The sequence below is a fragment of the Taudactylus pleione genome, unplaced genomic scaffold (genome assembly GCF_031769625.1).
Source record: "Taudactylus pleione unplaced genomic scaffold, aTauple2 ptg000016l, whole genome shotgun sequence".
Taxonomy (NCBI): domain Eukaryota; kingdom Metazoa; phylum Chordata; class Amphibia; order Anura; family Myobatrachidae; genus Taudactylus; species Taudactylus pleione.
The window spans coordinates 28,353,341-28,370,850 of NW_028284418.1; the positions used below are offsets into that span (position 1 = coordinate 28,353,341).

At 44.5% G+C, this 17,510-nt stretch overlaps 1 protein-coding gene across 1 annotated transcript in view; it reads right to left on the bottom strand.

Moving 5' to 3' along the window:
- The window catches only part of MACROH2A2 (macroH2A.2 histone), a 40,466-nt gene extending 23,470 nt beyond the window's left edge, over nucleotides 1-16,996 (bottom strand). The window contains exon 1 of the mRNA XM_088475370.1: nucleotides 16,770-16,996. The gene's annotated coding sequence lies outside the window, so the exon portion shown is untranslated. The remainder of the gene's footprint in view (nucleotides 1-16,769) is intronic.
- Nucleotides 16,997-17,510: the final 514 nt, after the last annotated feature.

Here is a 17,510-nt window from a genome sequence, read left to right on the forward strand (position 1 = left end):
GGTAGAGAGAAAAGGGAAGGATAAGGGGTGAGAAGGGAAAGTGAAGGTGCCTACACACTTGGCGATGTGCTCACGATCCGGCGAGGTGTCCGATTTCCCCTTGAATTCTCCCCATCAGTCGTGGGCACGATTTGGTGTTAAAAAACTGTCCATTGTGACAAACGATCTATCGTGCCTCCTAACTATTCCAGTGCATCGTGACTTGAGACTGGCAAATCTGCCCTACAGCACGGCAGATCTGAAGATGCGATGTACGACCAGCGGGCACGCGCAACGGCATCGTGACTGTACACTCACGATTTGGGCATACTTTTCACGATTTGTCGACACAATCTTCGAAATTGAATGTGCCATTGGGGATTTGCATCAATGGTTGGTATCATGGAAAGTATCATACTGCAGGGGAGGATGGGGGTCGGCAGCTGAGTGGCAAAAGACAGGAGATGGGGCTAAATTGAGGGCCAATCAGTTAGGGGGCAGGACTGAGTGCTGTTCCAGGGCTTAGTGCCAAGCTCATCCTGACCTCACAAGGAGGGGAAAAGAAAAAGAATGTCTATGGTATGGCGCACAACAAATGTAATAGAAAATAAAAATCAATCTTTATTAGATATGCACTAAAATGCCCCCACATGGGACATGACCATCGAAATAGAGGTTAAAAATAGAAAATGATAGAAATTAGTGATAATAAAAAGGAGAACCCTTGCTGTGTGACCGTATTTTAATTCTTGAGTCCAAATATGGGTGAAACTCTCAGTCTCTGTGTCACTTGCTTAAGTAGAAAGTAGCAACTTGAGTTGAGTGGCTTTATTGTCCTGAAAAACCACTCCCCTATAGTAATTATTGTAATTGTAAAATTGTGAGATCGTGTACTGTAGTTAATACACAGGCATGTATTGGTCAAAGGTCTTTCTACATATGTCCTTATATCTGGGCAATCTGAAGAGCCTCGCTGTTATAGGGGATTTATTACATACTCCCTTTGTATTTAAATGTAAGCATGTATCAATTCCGAGTATATTCATACATTTGTCCTTATATCTGGACAATCTGAAGACCTCACTATTATAAGGATTAATTACTCTCATGTATATAGGAGTTAGCATATAAGTGAGCTACTGCTGTTGTAGCTATACTGTAGATAATATAACACGCCGACACAATGTTGCAGAGCATAAATTAGTAACAAATGACGGAGATTCTACACACCCATTTTGGCTAGCAGAATGTCACAGTTATCTTACTGGATATTAGTATTGGAACCAGCGCCCTGTGGAACTATTCATCACAATATTAGAGTCAGCAGGTGAATAAACTACTGCTGTTGTGGCTGTGCTATATGTGCTATTCACCCACAGCCTATGCGAGCGTCCATGATGATGGTCGCGATGGTCTTGACCATCGCAACCATCGAGCTTGCGACGGAAACCCTGCGGTAGGGTCTCGCTGCCGCAAGCCCTGGAGTGATTTTGGCTCTATCAGAGGCAAAATCACTCCCACTGACATCACTAGTGATGTCAGTGGGGCCGGCTTCAGACGGTAGGCGTTCCCATGGGAACGCCTCCGTCTGGCAGGCACGCCCACAAAAGGGGGCGTGCTGTCAATCAACATCGACAGCACGCCCCCCTTGGTGCGAGACCCCGAGCGACGTATTCCTCGTCGCTCGCCGGGTCTCGCGCATGCGCACGACGGAGCTCCCTCCGTCATGCGCAGTGGGGGAACATCGACCCGCTTGCGAGCGGGTCTGAATGACCCCCTTAGTGCCAAGCTCCCAGTGCAGGAGAGGAAAAAAAAAAAAAATTCCTTTTCTGCCATCAATGGTGGATAACCATCTGATCTCTGCCATCGATGGCAAGACCATTAACTACTGTTGGCCAACCATCGATGGTCATCCCTTCAGTAAAAGTTGGTCCCGCGAGCAAAGCCTAGAGGGTACAACTTACAGAATAATATGAAGCTATTGAGTCACTCAGACTTTTCAGCAATCAGTCTCTGATGGGGCTGGAGCACAGAGTTTTTAAACTTTTAGGGTAGTCAAGACTTTGGGATGTATTACCCTCATTGGGCTCGATTCAATTGATCGCGATGTAAATAGCGCCAAGAGAGCTCCCGGCACTATTCAATTCTGTGCGATTAGGTCGGGAATGCCCATTCTCCCCCTCTCTCACCTTAAACAGGGTGTTTAGTCACGATAATGGGCATTCTCCGACTAAATTTCCTGGCGCGATGCTGTTTTCCCGGCGCTAAGGGCAGATAACAGCAGGGTGCGATAAGAAAACCTTAACAGCGCGCTGAATTGAATTTACTTTGCAATCAATAGAATCAAGCCCATTGTACATGGTTACTACTTCCTTGCACACTGGGGCCCCTACAGAGGCCTGGGCACCAGTCATCTGTACCTGCCGCTCCCCGTTCTGAGCCTCTGGTTGCTTCCTCCCCTTGGGTGGAAACTTCTACTCCTTGGAGTGTGGCTATGACCCCATAGACCAGTGGCACACCACCAGTCCATAAAACCCACGTAACAGCAGCAGCTGCACAGGTAAGCAATGCTGCTACTCTATGTAAGCAGTACAGGTGGGGGAGCAGCGTGACAATCAAGACACTGAATGAGCGACATTATGTCTTTGGTCAGTACACCCTGGTGTCCTAGTCACACACCTAGGTTGGCACCGTTCTTGTTTGTTTCAGATCAGATGCTTCTTACAAACAAAAGATGCAACATCAATCGCATATCAGCTGCGCCTTGAAACTTCTGAGCAACCTTATGGGGTCTCAGAATGTCTGTCTCAACTAAGATGCCGGGGCTAGTCCCACTGCAGTGGTTAATTAGCACGCATCCAGAAAATGGTGGTGTTTTTGCAGTCACCCCCCCATTACCTCCTCCAAATGGTCACTAGCTATCATTCAATTTGCAAATAAATCCTCACTGCTTCCGCCATCACTAATGAATCACCAAGCTTACGCAGTGCGGCTGTGACACGTGTTCTGGCAAAAAAAAGAAACTCGCTCTACTGCGTCTGACATCCTCTGAATCAGGCCCATGGTAATTGGAGACATTTATCTTGGCTGTTTTGAGGGCCGGCCAACTTATTGGTCAAGTTGAATTATACCTTAATTTCCACAAAAGTAGGTGGAAATTGACACTTTCACACATCTCACAATGAAACTCAAAATAAATTACACAATACAAAGCAGTTGAGAAGATATGCTATTAATTTATTATGTTCTTAACCACTTTGCACTATGGCACGTCTCAATAGTATATACTGTATTTTTTTTTTTTTTTATTAAAACGGCAAGATTGTGAACCAAACCAAATCTGTGAATGGGTTGGGTATGGGATGCTGGCGCTGAGGATCCCAACAGATATACTCTGTGTATATTCCACCAAGATATACTTTGTAGTTATTGTTATGGCATAAATACACCTTTCAAAAACTAAACAGCCGTAATCTAGAGTTTCTCTGAATAAAATCTACACTTAATGATGGGTTGTTTTTATTTGTTTCTTGCTAGTCTGAACTGACATAAAGGATCTGATTTTGAGTTGGACACAGTCGCATCTGCGTCTTTATGCTAATGCCGCTACACAGTCTTTCACTGGCAGAGGTCCGTGCCTTCGAAATACTGATTGGTGAGTCTATGCCCTATGGCAGGTGCAGTTTCTCTGTCCATGTATGGCCTCCCGTATGAGCGTTGCAGCGCCTTTATATGGAACCACCTCCAGAACGCCTCAGACACTCCCATGAGATGAAACATCTCCATTCTTCTTTTTACCCAGCCCCAATACTTTCCAGTCACAGTCCCAGTATGCCCCTCACAGTTCTACTACCGTGCGTCCAATTCTGAACTGCAACTCCGTACGTACAAAAATCGCAACTGACTCGGAATCAGACCCAAAATGTGTAGGAATATTACCGATAGCTCAAGAAGTCATACAATTCTGAGAACTAGACGATTTCCACAATACATGAGGGTTCTCCTGAATTAATTTAAGCCAGGATGGGGTATGTCTGGGCATTATACCACCCTATTCTTTTAGAAGGGTAGTGTACTACAAAGGGAGACATAGCATTTGAAAATAGGAGACTATCCTCTTTCAAAAAGGTCCCCCTTAGCCCCTCTGAAAGCCAGAGGTTATCCCAAGCGGCCCCTGAACTGTATTAGGCTACACAAACACAATTCTCTCCTACATGCACCAAGGGACTGAGGGCCTGATTCAGAGCCGCTCGTAAGCGGCCGCTCCGAGCGATGTTCGCACATCTGCGCATGCGTATGGGTCGTAATGCGCATGCGCCAACCAGTCAGTGCGATCAGAAATCGAGCGCTCGCCAAATAGCGAGTGCCTGCTAATTTGAGTGACAGGATGAGGCGTTTGTGGGTGGTAACAGGGGAAGGTGCTTGAAAACGGGGAGTGGAGATCCGAACGCAGGCGTGCCAAACGGTCAAAAAGGGCGTTTTAAGGGTGTGCATAATTAACAAAGCAGCGTCATCGACCACGTCACTTGGTTGTCTCTTAGCCTGAACTGTTCGCATGATTGCGGTAGGATAAACCTACCACAAGCACTGCGAGCAGTTCAGACGCCTTTCGATGTACTCGATTAATCAAATAAATAGCGGAGATGACGTAGGATGCGAGCGGCCAGGGGGCGTCTTTACAAAATAGCGAGCGCATGTTTCGTTCGCTCGCTCAGACATAGAGGCGTCAACAGACCACAAAGAGCGTGCACTCAATTTAAATAGCCGGCCCCTTTTTCTGAATGAGCGAGCGCAAATAGTGTCCGGCTCTGAATCAGGCCCTGATTACCATTGTGAATGAGGGCAGTGCAATATTTCTTTTGTCTTCAATAAAGCAGAAGGAAAGTAAAAGAAATATGAAAACTTCCTACACCGTACATTTCATAAGTGGCAGATTTCCTTTAGTTTTCTTTCAGCAAGCAGCGCGCAGGATGTGGGTGTGGTGCGGATAAGTCTGGGTGACAGAGTACACTATTACAGGACAAATTTTCCTAAAATAACTGGATCTACTTTCCAAAACTCCATAATATGACCATATCTGCATATGGCTCTTTTTGGAGCATTGCTTTAAAAAGGAAATTCTAAGACTTATGTTCTTGGTGTCTGTACAAATGGCCAATCACAAAACACCTGCTCCCACATTCATACGTGTTACTCCAGTACAGAACCATTCTACACTGGATCCTTACTATGAAGCTTGATAGGAACTTAAATACACTGTGCACAACAGGAAGTAACAATGTTTTTGTATGTATTGACCTAATTACTATTGACATTATGAAAGACCAGAAAGGCAAGATTAGGGAGTGATGAAATAATTATATCTATTAGATGCTTCCACCTTGGGCTGTGTTCCACGCCTTTCATGTAGAATTAACAAAGTTGAAGGAAATCTTGTAGTTGAAATCAACTTATTTAAATATTTTTGAAGTCACACAAACTATGGGGGGAATACAACTTAAAAAAATGGACGTGGTTTGCTGTCCCGGAATGCAAATTTTGCCTCGCACCCTATAGAGGGCAGTAGGAAAACATGCAATGTCGGGGCTAATGCAATTAGTCAACACATGCTCTGCTGGACATAGCGGCAAAGCCTGGCAGCACATCATGTTGTATTGAAACCCCCTATAGGAATGCAATGCTCATAATATAAAACCCTCATTTTAAATAAAGTGCCTGACTCAAATTGATATTTACCTGTATAAAAATACTACACTAACGCGGCAATCATTTTTCTGTGCTAATAGGCAAAACTTAGATACTTTGCACATATTTAACACATTTTAGTCGAGTAAGAGCTAGAATCCATTCATACAGTAGCATGAGAATTCAGTGGCCTCAACAGAACAATGTAATGGTACATACACACGGACAGATATGTCAGATGAACGATTTGAACGATTTTACCAACAATTTGAACGATTTCAGACAGTATTAAAATGAATGGAATCATCCAAATCTAACTACAAACACAACAGATGTCAGATATAGTCATCTGACTAACGGGAACGCGCATTGTTCATTGTTGTAGTCACACATGTCAGATTTTCTTTCAGATATGAATGATTGAACGATTTTTACAATCATTATCGGTCAGATCTGACAGAAAATCTGACATTGGGGGTCATTCAGACCCACTCGCGAGCGGCAGTACGCTCGCAAGTGGGTCGATGTTCCCCACTGCGCATGCGCACGACGGAGGGATCTCCGTCGTGTGCATGCGCGAGACCCGGCGAGTGAAGGACTTTCCATCGCTCCGGGTCTCGCACCAAAGGGGGCGTGCTGTCTATGTTGATTGACAGCACGCCCCCTTTGGTGGGCGTGATGGGGGCGTGCCTGCCAGACGGAGGCGTTCCCATGGGAACGCCTACCGTCTGAAGCCGGCCCCACTGACATCACTAGTGATGTCAGTGGGAGTGATTTTGGCTCTGATAGAGCCAAAATCACTCCAGGGCTTGTGGTTGAGAAACCCGACCAGAGGGTTTCACTCGCAAGTCCGATGGTCAAGACCATCGCGACCATCTTGTTGGACGCTCGTATATGCTGTGGGTGGTGACCCACAGCTATACGAGCGTCCAGGAGGACGCTCCATTTTAATGGAGGAGGGCCCTGATTCAGAGCGAGCGCTCTGGTCAGAGCGTCCGGCTCTGAATCAGGGCCATTGTGTGTATGCACCATAACAACGTTTGGGTACGTGGAACGTGACAAAGTAACATCCACAGGAATGCCAGGACCCAAAGTTTCCCAGCAGAACATTGCCCAGAGCATCATAATGCCTCCGCTGGCTTGTCTGTTTCTGATCCTGGTGCATCTTTCCCAGGTAAACGACACACACGCTCCTGGTTCTCATGATGTAAAAGAAAACGTGTTTCATAAGACCAGGCCACCAGGTCCAGTTCTGATACTCACCTGCCCAATGTAAGCGCTTTCGGTGGTGGACAGGGCTCAGCATGGACACTCTGACTGGTCTGCGGCTACGCATCCCCATACGCAGCAAGCTGCGATGCACTGTGTGTCCTGACACCTTTCCATAATAATCAGCATTAGCTTTTTCTGCAATTTGCACTATAGTATCTCTTACGTGGGACTGGACCAGACGGGCTAGCCATTGCTCCCCAAGCCCATCAATGAGCCTTGGGTGCCTAACCCTAAGTCCCCAGGGGTGCACTAAACCTAACCCCCCCATCCCCGGCTACCCACATACTTACCTCTGGCGTTGGACGATCGGTCCGGTGTTCTGTCTGGGTAACGGCGTCAGGATTAACATAGGCGTCGGCATTTCGACGCCTATGTTAGATCTCTTGCCGGGATTAGGCTGTCGGTATTGAGAACGGCGGGCATGCGTCCACAGGGAACACCCCACAAGACCTATTTTGGAGATGCTCTGATCCAGTCGTCTTGTCATCACAATTACTCATTGCATAATATATCCCACCCCTGCCATTGTAATAAGATAAACAATGTTATTCACTTCACCGGTCCATGCTTTTAATGTTATGGCTGATGAGTGTATATTTATGCTACTCTGTATGATCATTTAGTTCAACATAAGGTTTCATTCAGTGTGTTTAAACTTATGATATGAAATATTGAAACATTCTCACAAAAGAACATTGTTACTAACAAATTGGTACCTATATATAAAAGACTGGCGAGACACACTAAAAGGGAAAAAGTGGTAAAAACGCAGAAAACTCCAGTTTTTAGCGTTCTGGCTGCATTCCCCATATGTGCCGAATTCGAGAATGCGATAATTTTTCAGAGCTTGGACCTGTTAGGCAACGGCACCTATAGATGTGTTGCCTAATAGAAGTCTGTGGGTTTATCACCACAATGGTCACTGAGAGGGATCCCATTGGATCCATCCCAGTGTCCCCCGTGGATCCCGCATCACCTGGCACACGTGCAGAGGGACAACTGAGGGGCTTCTGGGTCATAAACCTGGAAGTCTGAACATCACAAAGGATAGCTCTATATGGAAGTGCTGTCCATTGCAATTTTAATCATAATTCTAGGTACATAGCGTTAATAAAGCCAGTATGCACCCTATAAGTGTCGGGATGTACCGCATCCAAAATGCAGTAGTGGTGTCCGCACACAAGAGAGCGTTGTCACACAATCCGAGAGTTATGCGATCAGGAACATGGGTGTAGCCAAACCAGAAGAGATGCAGCAATGCATTTCTAAGTTTAGCAGCCGAATCTCTTGCAGCCTCTTAGTATGACTCAAAGTTGACCACACACTGGCCAATCACAATTATTTCTTCACTGTGCGGGGAGGGCCTGGGGACAGCCCTGCATCTCCGGGGATTCTGGGCTCGCCACCGGAGTCATAAAAAGGGGAATGTTCCGCGAGGCCATGCCCCATTCACAGTGAGTCCACGCTCCATTTTGGGGACGCGGGAGTCCCAATCCTCATCTTTACAAAGTTGGGAGGTATGTTATAATGCATATGCAGCATTGTCAAAATATGTTTAGCACATATATCCTATGGAGGGGTTTGATCACGCAGACCAGTAAGAAGCTAATATCTGTGCACTCACCCTCTCCTACCCCCATTTCAGCTTTGATGGAGTCAGAATTGGGGTTGGAATCCGATCCAACACTCAATGGCACTTTGTATCCTCCTTCCCCTTGCTACACCCCTTTCCAATTAACGTTATCTTGTTAAGAGAACCTTAATGTTGTTTAATCAAATTTGAACAGCAAGATCAGGGAATAAATATATTAGTATGCGCGGCATTTGAAAACTATGCTAGTTGTCATGCCTGAAGAGACAATAGATGTGGTAGTAATAAAATAATAGAGACTCCATAACAATATTGGCTGAATAAACAACCCTTAAGACGCTTGGGAAATTTGAATCTCTCATGAACAAAAGCACTTGGGATGATTCTTGATTTCATAGTATGAACTGCATTTAAATATAATCCCTCTCCCAACAGAGCCTACTAGCTGTTAGCAGCATGTACCAATTTACAGAACTGCAATAAATGTCCATGTCAGATCTTATGCTGATATATAAATCCACCATTATGTATACAGTATCTATCATCTAATTTAGAGGTTGTGTACTATTTGGTACAGATAGTAAAATCTACCCCATACACCACATATATACTTGTTTAGATAGTGATGTTATTAGAGGCCAAGCAGGTGCTTTCAGATGCATTCCCCTCTATTTCATCTCCATCAATCAACTTGTATTAAACAATTCATAATGCAGCTCGTACGATCACGGTTTCCTACAGTGAAACCGTGATCGTACGGTGATATAAAGAGCGATTCACACAGACATTCTTGATAATGTAGAGTTAATGCTCAACAGATCATAGAAGCAGATTGCTGTAGATTTTTCTGGCTGTGCTCAGTTGAAAATTCCTTAGTTAGCCTTTAGTGATCGTCATAGGGAGCAGCTCGTTGTCACTGGCAGGTAAGGCAACACCAGTGACAATGCAGGTTAAACAAGCATGGTTAACAAGAGAGTGCACTTGCTTTTTTAGTGGAGACATCTACTTCTCTAGCAAATGGGGTAGACCGCATCAAATATATAACGCTACAGCATATTCAATCACAACATCAAGTGCTAGTCGTATGGGGTAATTGGAACCAATGAATCCCAACTAGTTTCAATGCAAATATATATCCCGGCAACACTCTCCTTTACACAAATACGTCTCCAGTGCCCTCCAATTTCCGGTGGGTGAGAAAGGACAAATACGCACGGCAAATTAGGCCTCACTCATGAATAACGACACAAGGCAGTGGCTCAATGGGTATGTAGTTATGAGACCAGTGGCTGCCATGCCGCCGGTCTCAATCCCGAACTGAAAGTCTGATTCGGGACTTAAAATAGGCTTTGAAACACAGATGCCTATCTTAAGGACGCCAGCCCGAACGAGGCAAGTCCGGGGCGCCCTTACTGTTAGCTGCGTGGGGGGAGGGTTAGTTTTAGGTAGTATAGCGGGGATAGCATTAGGTTTTTTTTTTGGGGGGGGGGGGAGGAGGCTAGGGTTAGGCACCCCTAGGGGGGAGGTTTAGGATTAGGCACTACTGGGCAGGGGGATTAGGATTAGGCACAAAGGGTGGAGACTTAGGTTTGGGCACTAACGGGGAGGGTGCAGGGTGGGGAGGGTTAGGCTAAAAGAAGGGAGGGTTAGGGGAGAAGGGGGGAGGGTAAGTATACTTACCCGACCCGTCGGAATACCAACCATCAGGATGCCGCTGTCGGTTTATTGACAGAAGGCATCCCGACTGCCGGCATTACATACCGATTCCGCTCAATGACCCACATTTCAACGTAGTGAATACATTTTCCACAGTGAGGAAAATTTATTTGCTAAATTGAAACATGGGCCATTAAGGCACTACCTTTGATAGATAGATAGATAGATAGATAGATAGATAGATAGATAGATAGATAGATAGATAGATAAAGTACCTAATATTGTAATATGTTAAGTACAGTTTAATATAACAAATATTTGTATATATGTGTATCAGACGTACACTTATTTACGGCTTTTACATGACTTCCTCGGTGGATAGACATACGAGGTGTGGCTATTAAATAATGAGACTGTACTTGTAAGAAATAAACCATACTGCGTGAGTTGAAAGGGAGTGGGGAAACATTGACCTTGGGCTATCTCAAAACGGTTTTGCAAGTGTCACCCCTATCACACTGAAAGCTTGTTTAAATTGAACAAAATGCCCAAGAAATGTTCCCTATGCTAACCAAGGCTTACAGGGCAGATTGTATGTCATGTACACGTGTGTCTGAGTAGCACAAAAGATTGAGGGGTCTATTTACTAAGCAGTGTTAGGAGAAGTAAAAAGTGATAAGGTGACAGCCAATCAGCTCCCAACTGTCATTTTTCAAACACAGCCTGTGAGATGGCAGTTGGGAGCTGATTGGCTGGCACCTCATCACTTCTCCTAACACTGCTTAGTAAATAGACCCCTTAGTGATGGTCGTGACAATGTAAAAAATGATGAACATCTCAGAAGGCCTCGCACATTAAAAACAAATGAAATGTGGAAGACATTTAGAAATTGTTCGAATTGACTGTCGACTCCGAATGATAGCAGAAATGGTGAGCATCGATAAACAACTATTAGGCAAGTTTTGCATCACAAAAAACATTTGTGCTAAGATGGTTCCAAGGTCCCTGCCGAGCAGAAAGAAAACCACATATCATTTGAAATTTTGTACAGGGATATAATTCACCTTTATCTTAGTATGCACTTGCTGACAAATTTAAAGAAAACTGCACCGTCTCTTAAGATTTTCTTCAAGCAGCCTGCTTACATACTTAAGGACAATGGTTTGTTGTATTTAATATTGTGCATGTTATTCAGATCAATAGCACCACACACATATTGCTCTGCATGATCTTTTTGGCCATTTGATAAAGTCCTTTTGACTGAAAAGCGTTAAGTAGCTGTACAGCGTCTGAGGCATTATCTCTTGGACTGCCTGGTCGAATTCACCTTGGATGGCAGGAAGTAGAATTGTGTAACATCTTAGGCCGGGTACACATCAGAACAACATGTATCCCAGCCGACCTGATGCAAGGATAGATGTGGCGGCCGTACACACTGCACGTTCCAGTATATGACTATGCGATATACCCTTCCATCCCATATGTGGTGGACAGGTTTGCCCTTCTGTTTGTCCACATATTTATATTACATTGACTATAAATAATTTGATTTGGTGGTGGACCACCAACCTGAGGCACCGCAGCAAGTGTTCTGAGGCACCCCAGGGTGCCGCGGCGCACAGTTTGGGAACCACTGGCCTAGTGCCATCTATTGTTGTTACAAAAAACGGCATGCATCTCCTGCCCAAAGTGGCTGGGGGGCGCACTGCAGTATGGGAGAAAGCAGGAAGAACGGTCTCTTCCAGCTTATCTCCCCTTAGGCCTCATATCAAGCCATCAGTTTATTAAATAGAGCTTGTGTGCAGCCCCCATTGAAACCTACGGGGACTACAGCACTGTTATTAGAGAAAACTAATTAAAGGCTGGGGGAGGGGGGGGGGGGGGAAGAGTCAATTCAGTGCGCTGTTGATAGCTCCGGGAAGGAGCTCCCGGAGCTATTTAATTCAGCGTGCTCTTATGTCCGACAGTCAGAAATTAAGTTGGGTGTTTAGTCACGAGAACTGTCATTCTCCGGCTAAGGTGCCGGCCGCGAGGCTGTTAGCTAAGCCAGAAAACAGCCCCGTGACCGGCACTTTAGTCGAATTTCCTGAGGGTGCGAGGAGAAATCAGTAGTCGGACTAAACAGCGCGCTGAATTTAATAGCTTCGGGAGCTCCACAGCGCACTGAATTGAATTCCCCCTTTTGTTTACTAAATAGACCCCATAATGCAGGGGTTCCCAACCACGGTCCTCAAGGCACACTAACAGTTCATGTTTTAGGGATATCCATAATTGAGCACAAGTGACTTAATTAGTACCTTAGTTATTTTGATTTAACCATCTCTGCACAATCATGGATATCATTAAAACCAGGACTGTTAGTGTGCCTTGAGGACCGAGGTTGGGATTCACTGCCATAATGTGTTAGTAGACCGGGTACACATTAGGCGATATATTGGACAATGTCATTTTGAGGCAAATTGTAACAACATATCTTTCACATTGCATTTTGTGTACGCTCAATCGCACGTTCACATGAGTCGATCATCGCATCCTCACATATAATGTGCTGCACGTTATATGGGAAGATGTCATAAATATGTGGTGCACATTATGCAGTGGGTATACTCAACCGGAAAACCACAAGATAGATTGGTCCAATCCTTCCTCTGAAGACATCACCTGAACTGCCAGTGATCTACACGATGATTGCATTGTGCGTACAGGAGTAAAGGTTAATCGGATACTATATTGTGCAGTCGTCGTAAGACTGCATAGGAAGTACGCTCTATATAGTGTGTTCTGGGATGAAGGGAAATTTGAACGACCATTGCAGCTTTTGTACGACGTTCTGGTTGGGACCTATTATGATGAAATTCAACTTGACATGGTGGATGAGCACGCATTTTTGCCAAATATGTGCTAAGAACCTCATTCATACTCCATGCCTGATTCCGATACGCTAATGCAATCGCTGCTGCATTCTCTCACGGATCACAGTTGCTAATGCCTTCCAAAGTTTAGCCGAGCATAGGGACGCCCACTGCTGCCTTCTCATATCCGTCCGACAACGACCAACAGCATAAACATCGGTACCATCAACACATCGGGAAGTCACGCAGCTTGTAAGTCAAAAGTCTAACAAGCCGCAAACACTGCAGCTCTCCTGACTCGCACAGGTCTCTCATGCTGTGAAGGAGATTGCAACGGCCAATTTATGCACACCCATGAAATGGCATTTAAATGGTCCAACACACCTGCGTTTTTGTAACCAACCCGTTACTGCCCCCAAACAGTGACTAGCTGTCACTCATTTTGCAAATGGTTCCTCTGTACGAGCGTATTCGCAGTGCAATTACTGCGTGTGTAGTGGAGTGTGGCCTTGCACGATGGCAAGCAATAGCTCAATCTGAGTGAATATCGGCTTTGCTCTGAATTAGGCCCAAATAAATTGTAGAGTTTATCATAATTGTTTTGATTATCAGCATTCTTAGTGCGTACAGGGCGGGATGCACGACGCATCGCATTTGCGATGCGATGAATTCCGCTGGTCATCGCATCATTGGCAACGCCGGCATGCAAGACGATCCCCGCAAAAGGACCGCTCTGTCGGTAAGAGCGGCCCTTTGTGGTGGAGGGACTTCCGGGTCTATGACCCCGAAGCCCCTCTGGCGTCCTTCTGCGTATGCGCAGGGGGGGATGCTGGGAGGAATCTGATTGGATCCCTCTATCAACACTCGGCGGAGAGATGCCCATAGACTTCTATGGGTAATGCTATCAGGAAGATGGCGTTACCCACCGCAGCCAAATCCCGGAGTACATCGTACTCACTCCGGGGCTTGGTGCACATGAAAAATGTGGTCAAACCCACATTTTCGGGGTTTGACCGCATTTTTACCCTTGATGCATCTCGCCCATAGTGTGCACATGCATTTTCCTTTTCCTGCATGGCTCTACAAGTCTGACGATAGTAGCACTTCTTATTGGGTGGAATGAATCAACGCTAAAAATGCAACCAACTCCCCGAAAATGCCGTTTTCCATATGCACCAAGCTCCAGAAAGCGAAGCATGCGATGATTAGCGAGATACATCACATCCAAAATGCAATGCTTGATGCATCCCGTCCATGTAATTGTGTGTGGAGTTAGTATATTCTCCTCCCACACTCCAAAAATATACTGGTAGGTTAATGGACTCTCAACAAAAAATGAACGCTAGTGTGTATGAGATAGGCAATACACTGGGGCAGGGACTGATGTGAATGGCCGAATATGTATACGCTATATATACATAACTGGTAATAAATAAATAAGGATATTCAGTCCAAGCCCACCCCCTTTCCAAAATAACCAAACCAGTCAGAGTGAGGCCTTACAAATGATTGTTGTTTGTTCTGTGTTATTAAAGTCTTAAGTTGGGTACACACTAGACTATGTCTGGTGTGTACTGACCTCGCTCGCAACGGGACCCGGCAGCATGGCCCCCGCTGAAGACATTGCTCGTCAGGCCTACATGGCTACATAGGGCTCAGAGCAAAATTTACTGAATTCGTGTTCAGAGCGGGCCGCAAGGGTTGAGAGATACAGTGTCATAGCCGGCATTTTAACGCCAGGGCAACTCGCACCCTTCGCCGCTAATTGGATTGATCCCATATGTGGATAATCAGGATGGAAAGCCAGTTGATAACCCTCATCAATACGTACATACACAGCACACAATCTTTTTTTTTATTTAATACGTTGTGTTATTTCTGAACAGTAAAATTATAGTTTCAAAATAAAAATAAAAACAATATTCTGTAGCAAACATCATTCACATCCTCGTAGAATATACTCTCCTACAAAGCCTAAGGCTATGAAAAATCAATTTGCTTGATTGACAAGACACTCAAACACAGTTTACTGTAGAGATAACTATGGATAATAATAGGACTAGAAGAAATGCAATCAAAATAAATGACTGAGGAAAATATGAAAGTTTGCAGTTTATTAAAATACAGATATATATATTTCTGATTGGAATTTTACTTTTTTATATTATAAAATAATGGATTCATTTATTTAATGCAGCGAAATGCATTCCATTCCATAGTCAATGTGCTCTTCTTTTTTATTTAAAAATACAGAACTAGAGAAGTAAAAGATTTACAGATGGCAGTTACATATTCATTTTCTTTTTTACTCCAGCTGCATCTATCAGTCTTGCAGTCAATCTGCTTATTTTTATGATCAAGAAAAATTATGATGACATCTGAAGTGCCACGGATTAGGTAAAAGACAAAGCATAAATGGTATTTATTATGAAGCTGCAAGTTGCGTTACAATAACAAAATGATCCTGACAAAGTGCTATAAAGCCTTTACTAAAAAAAAGAAAAATAGGGTGAAATAGAAGTTTCGATTTAGCACTTCTGCAGAGCAGAATGAATGAAACCGTCAGTGTATACACACAAACAAAGCCTGTCTGACCATGTCTATACTGTAGACCACATAGCATGTAACGCTGCAGGGAAAATGGAGCCTGGACCGTCGGTAAATGCAAGTACAACGTATAATTGTTTTTAAAAGACTGGTAAAAACATTGAGTGTCTGCCTCTTTAAGAGGCCTAACTACAAAACCACATACAGCAAAGCCTACAAATCTGGATTATCCATGAAAATATTCAAATAAACCTTTATGAAATGACACATCCTTTACACGACCACCCACGCTGGTTGCAATCACTTGAATCACAAAAATATTTAATAAATGCAGAGAAACAGACATATTTAATTAAAGTACAAAAAGACCAGTAAAAAAAAATGTAATGTTTGATGCAAGAAACCCCCTGAGGCAGATAAAAGGAGGGGTGGGCAGGCCTCAGGGGAAGAGAAGGAGGATCAACCATAGAAGAATACTGCAAGAAATATTCTATATTATCTGTTATATGTGCACACTTCCATTCCTTGCTCGGTACTCCATACTAATTGTGCTTAATGTAATCAGAGAGATCAGATGAGGGCTGAGGAGGGGGAAAGTGGCTATATACCTGATAAATATACACACCACGATGGCTTTACAGTTAGATCGGAAATAAATGCTTGCAATACACAGCATAAATTAATGATCATGTGTGTGTGAGCCCAGCTACAGTACACAGGCCCAGGAAGTGGATGTGATCCATGGTGTAACAATACAGCCAGCAGCAGCTGAACCACAGAAGCATATACGATAGACATCCTGCTTGTTCAGCCACTAGAGCTACAGTCATATATATGCAGCACTTATGAGATGAAAATATTTCATCTCCCCGCCACCAAATGCAACTGTAAACAAGAGAGAAGGAGCCTAATAAAGGAGTATTAAATAGCTTGCATTGCAAGAGGGGGTGAGAAGCCTATTCCTGTCTCCTCCCCTTTACTGCTGGGTACTCATTTTTTTTGCTGTGTTTAAATCATAATCCACATCAGGGTCATTTCTAATCATAGACATCTCATAGCTAGGCTACAGGGGTGGCGCTTCCCCTTTAAATGTATCTGCTTTTTCTGTTTGAACCGTGCTGTTTGTGCCTATTATTTGCAGAGCAGCAGCCATTCATTGAAAGCGATCTGCACACCAGGCTTCTTACCTTTCTCTATAGACTACTCCTATCCCTCCTGTCTGTTTCCTCCAGGAGATGCCAGGCTGCAACTTGGAGAAGGCTGGGTCTTCTGTTTTTTTATTGTTCCTATTGTTGTTATTTTGGCTTTTGTATCCTCTCTATTATTTTGTTTTCTTCCCTCCCCCCCCTGCCGGTGTGTAAATGGAAGCTCTGAAAGCTGATAGTAAAACCAGGAGGTGGGACACAGGGCAAGAAGAGCGAAGGGAGGGAGGCGGGGAGAGGGGACAGACCTAAAAACAGATTCAAATCTGTTGCCTCCCCTAGGTGGAGTTCAGCAGCCTTCGGGCCCAGCATTGCTGGATGAGGGGGAAGTTTGTTTTCCTGCTTTCTGTGTGTGGCGTGTGCTGCAGACATGCTGGGTGCTGTGACTGCTGCAGCCGTGTTGTGTGCCTCAGGCGTGCTGGGGAGATGTGCTAAAAGGAATGACAGTCTGGTCTGCATAGACGGAATGCCAACTGACTGACTGTAATGGGACCTGACTGTATACTTCAAAAAATTCTTCAACCTATGCACTATATCTTCAGCACACTTCTTGCTAAGATGATTTCACATATATTACCTTTGGAATGTCAAGGAATGACGGCCGTTTACTATGGAATGACCTTATGCAAAAAGGTCAGAACAGCGCATATGTCCCATATAAAGACCCTGATTTTTCTGTGATCACTTAAGCGCACACACTAATCCCTTACCGTATGCGTCCGCCTA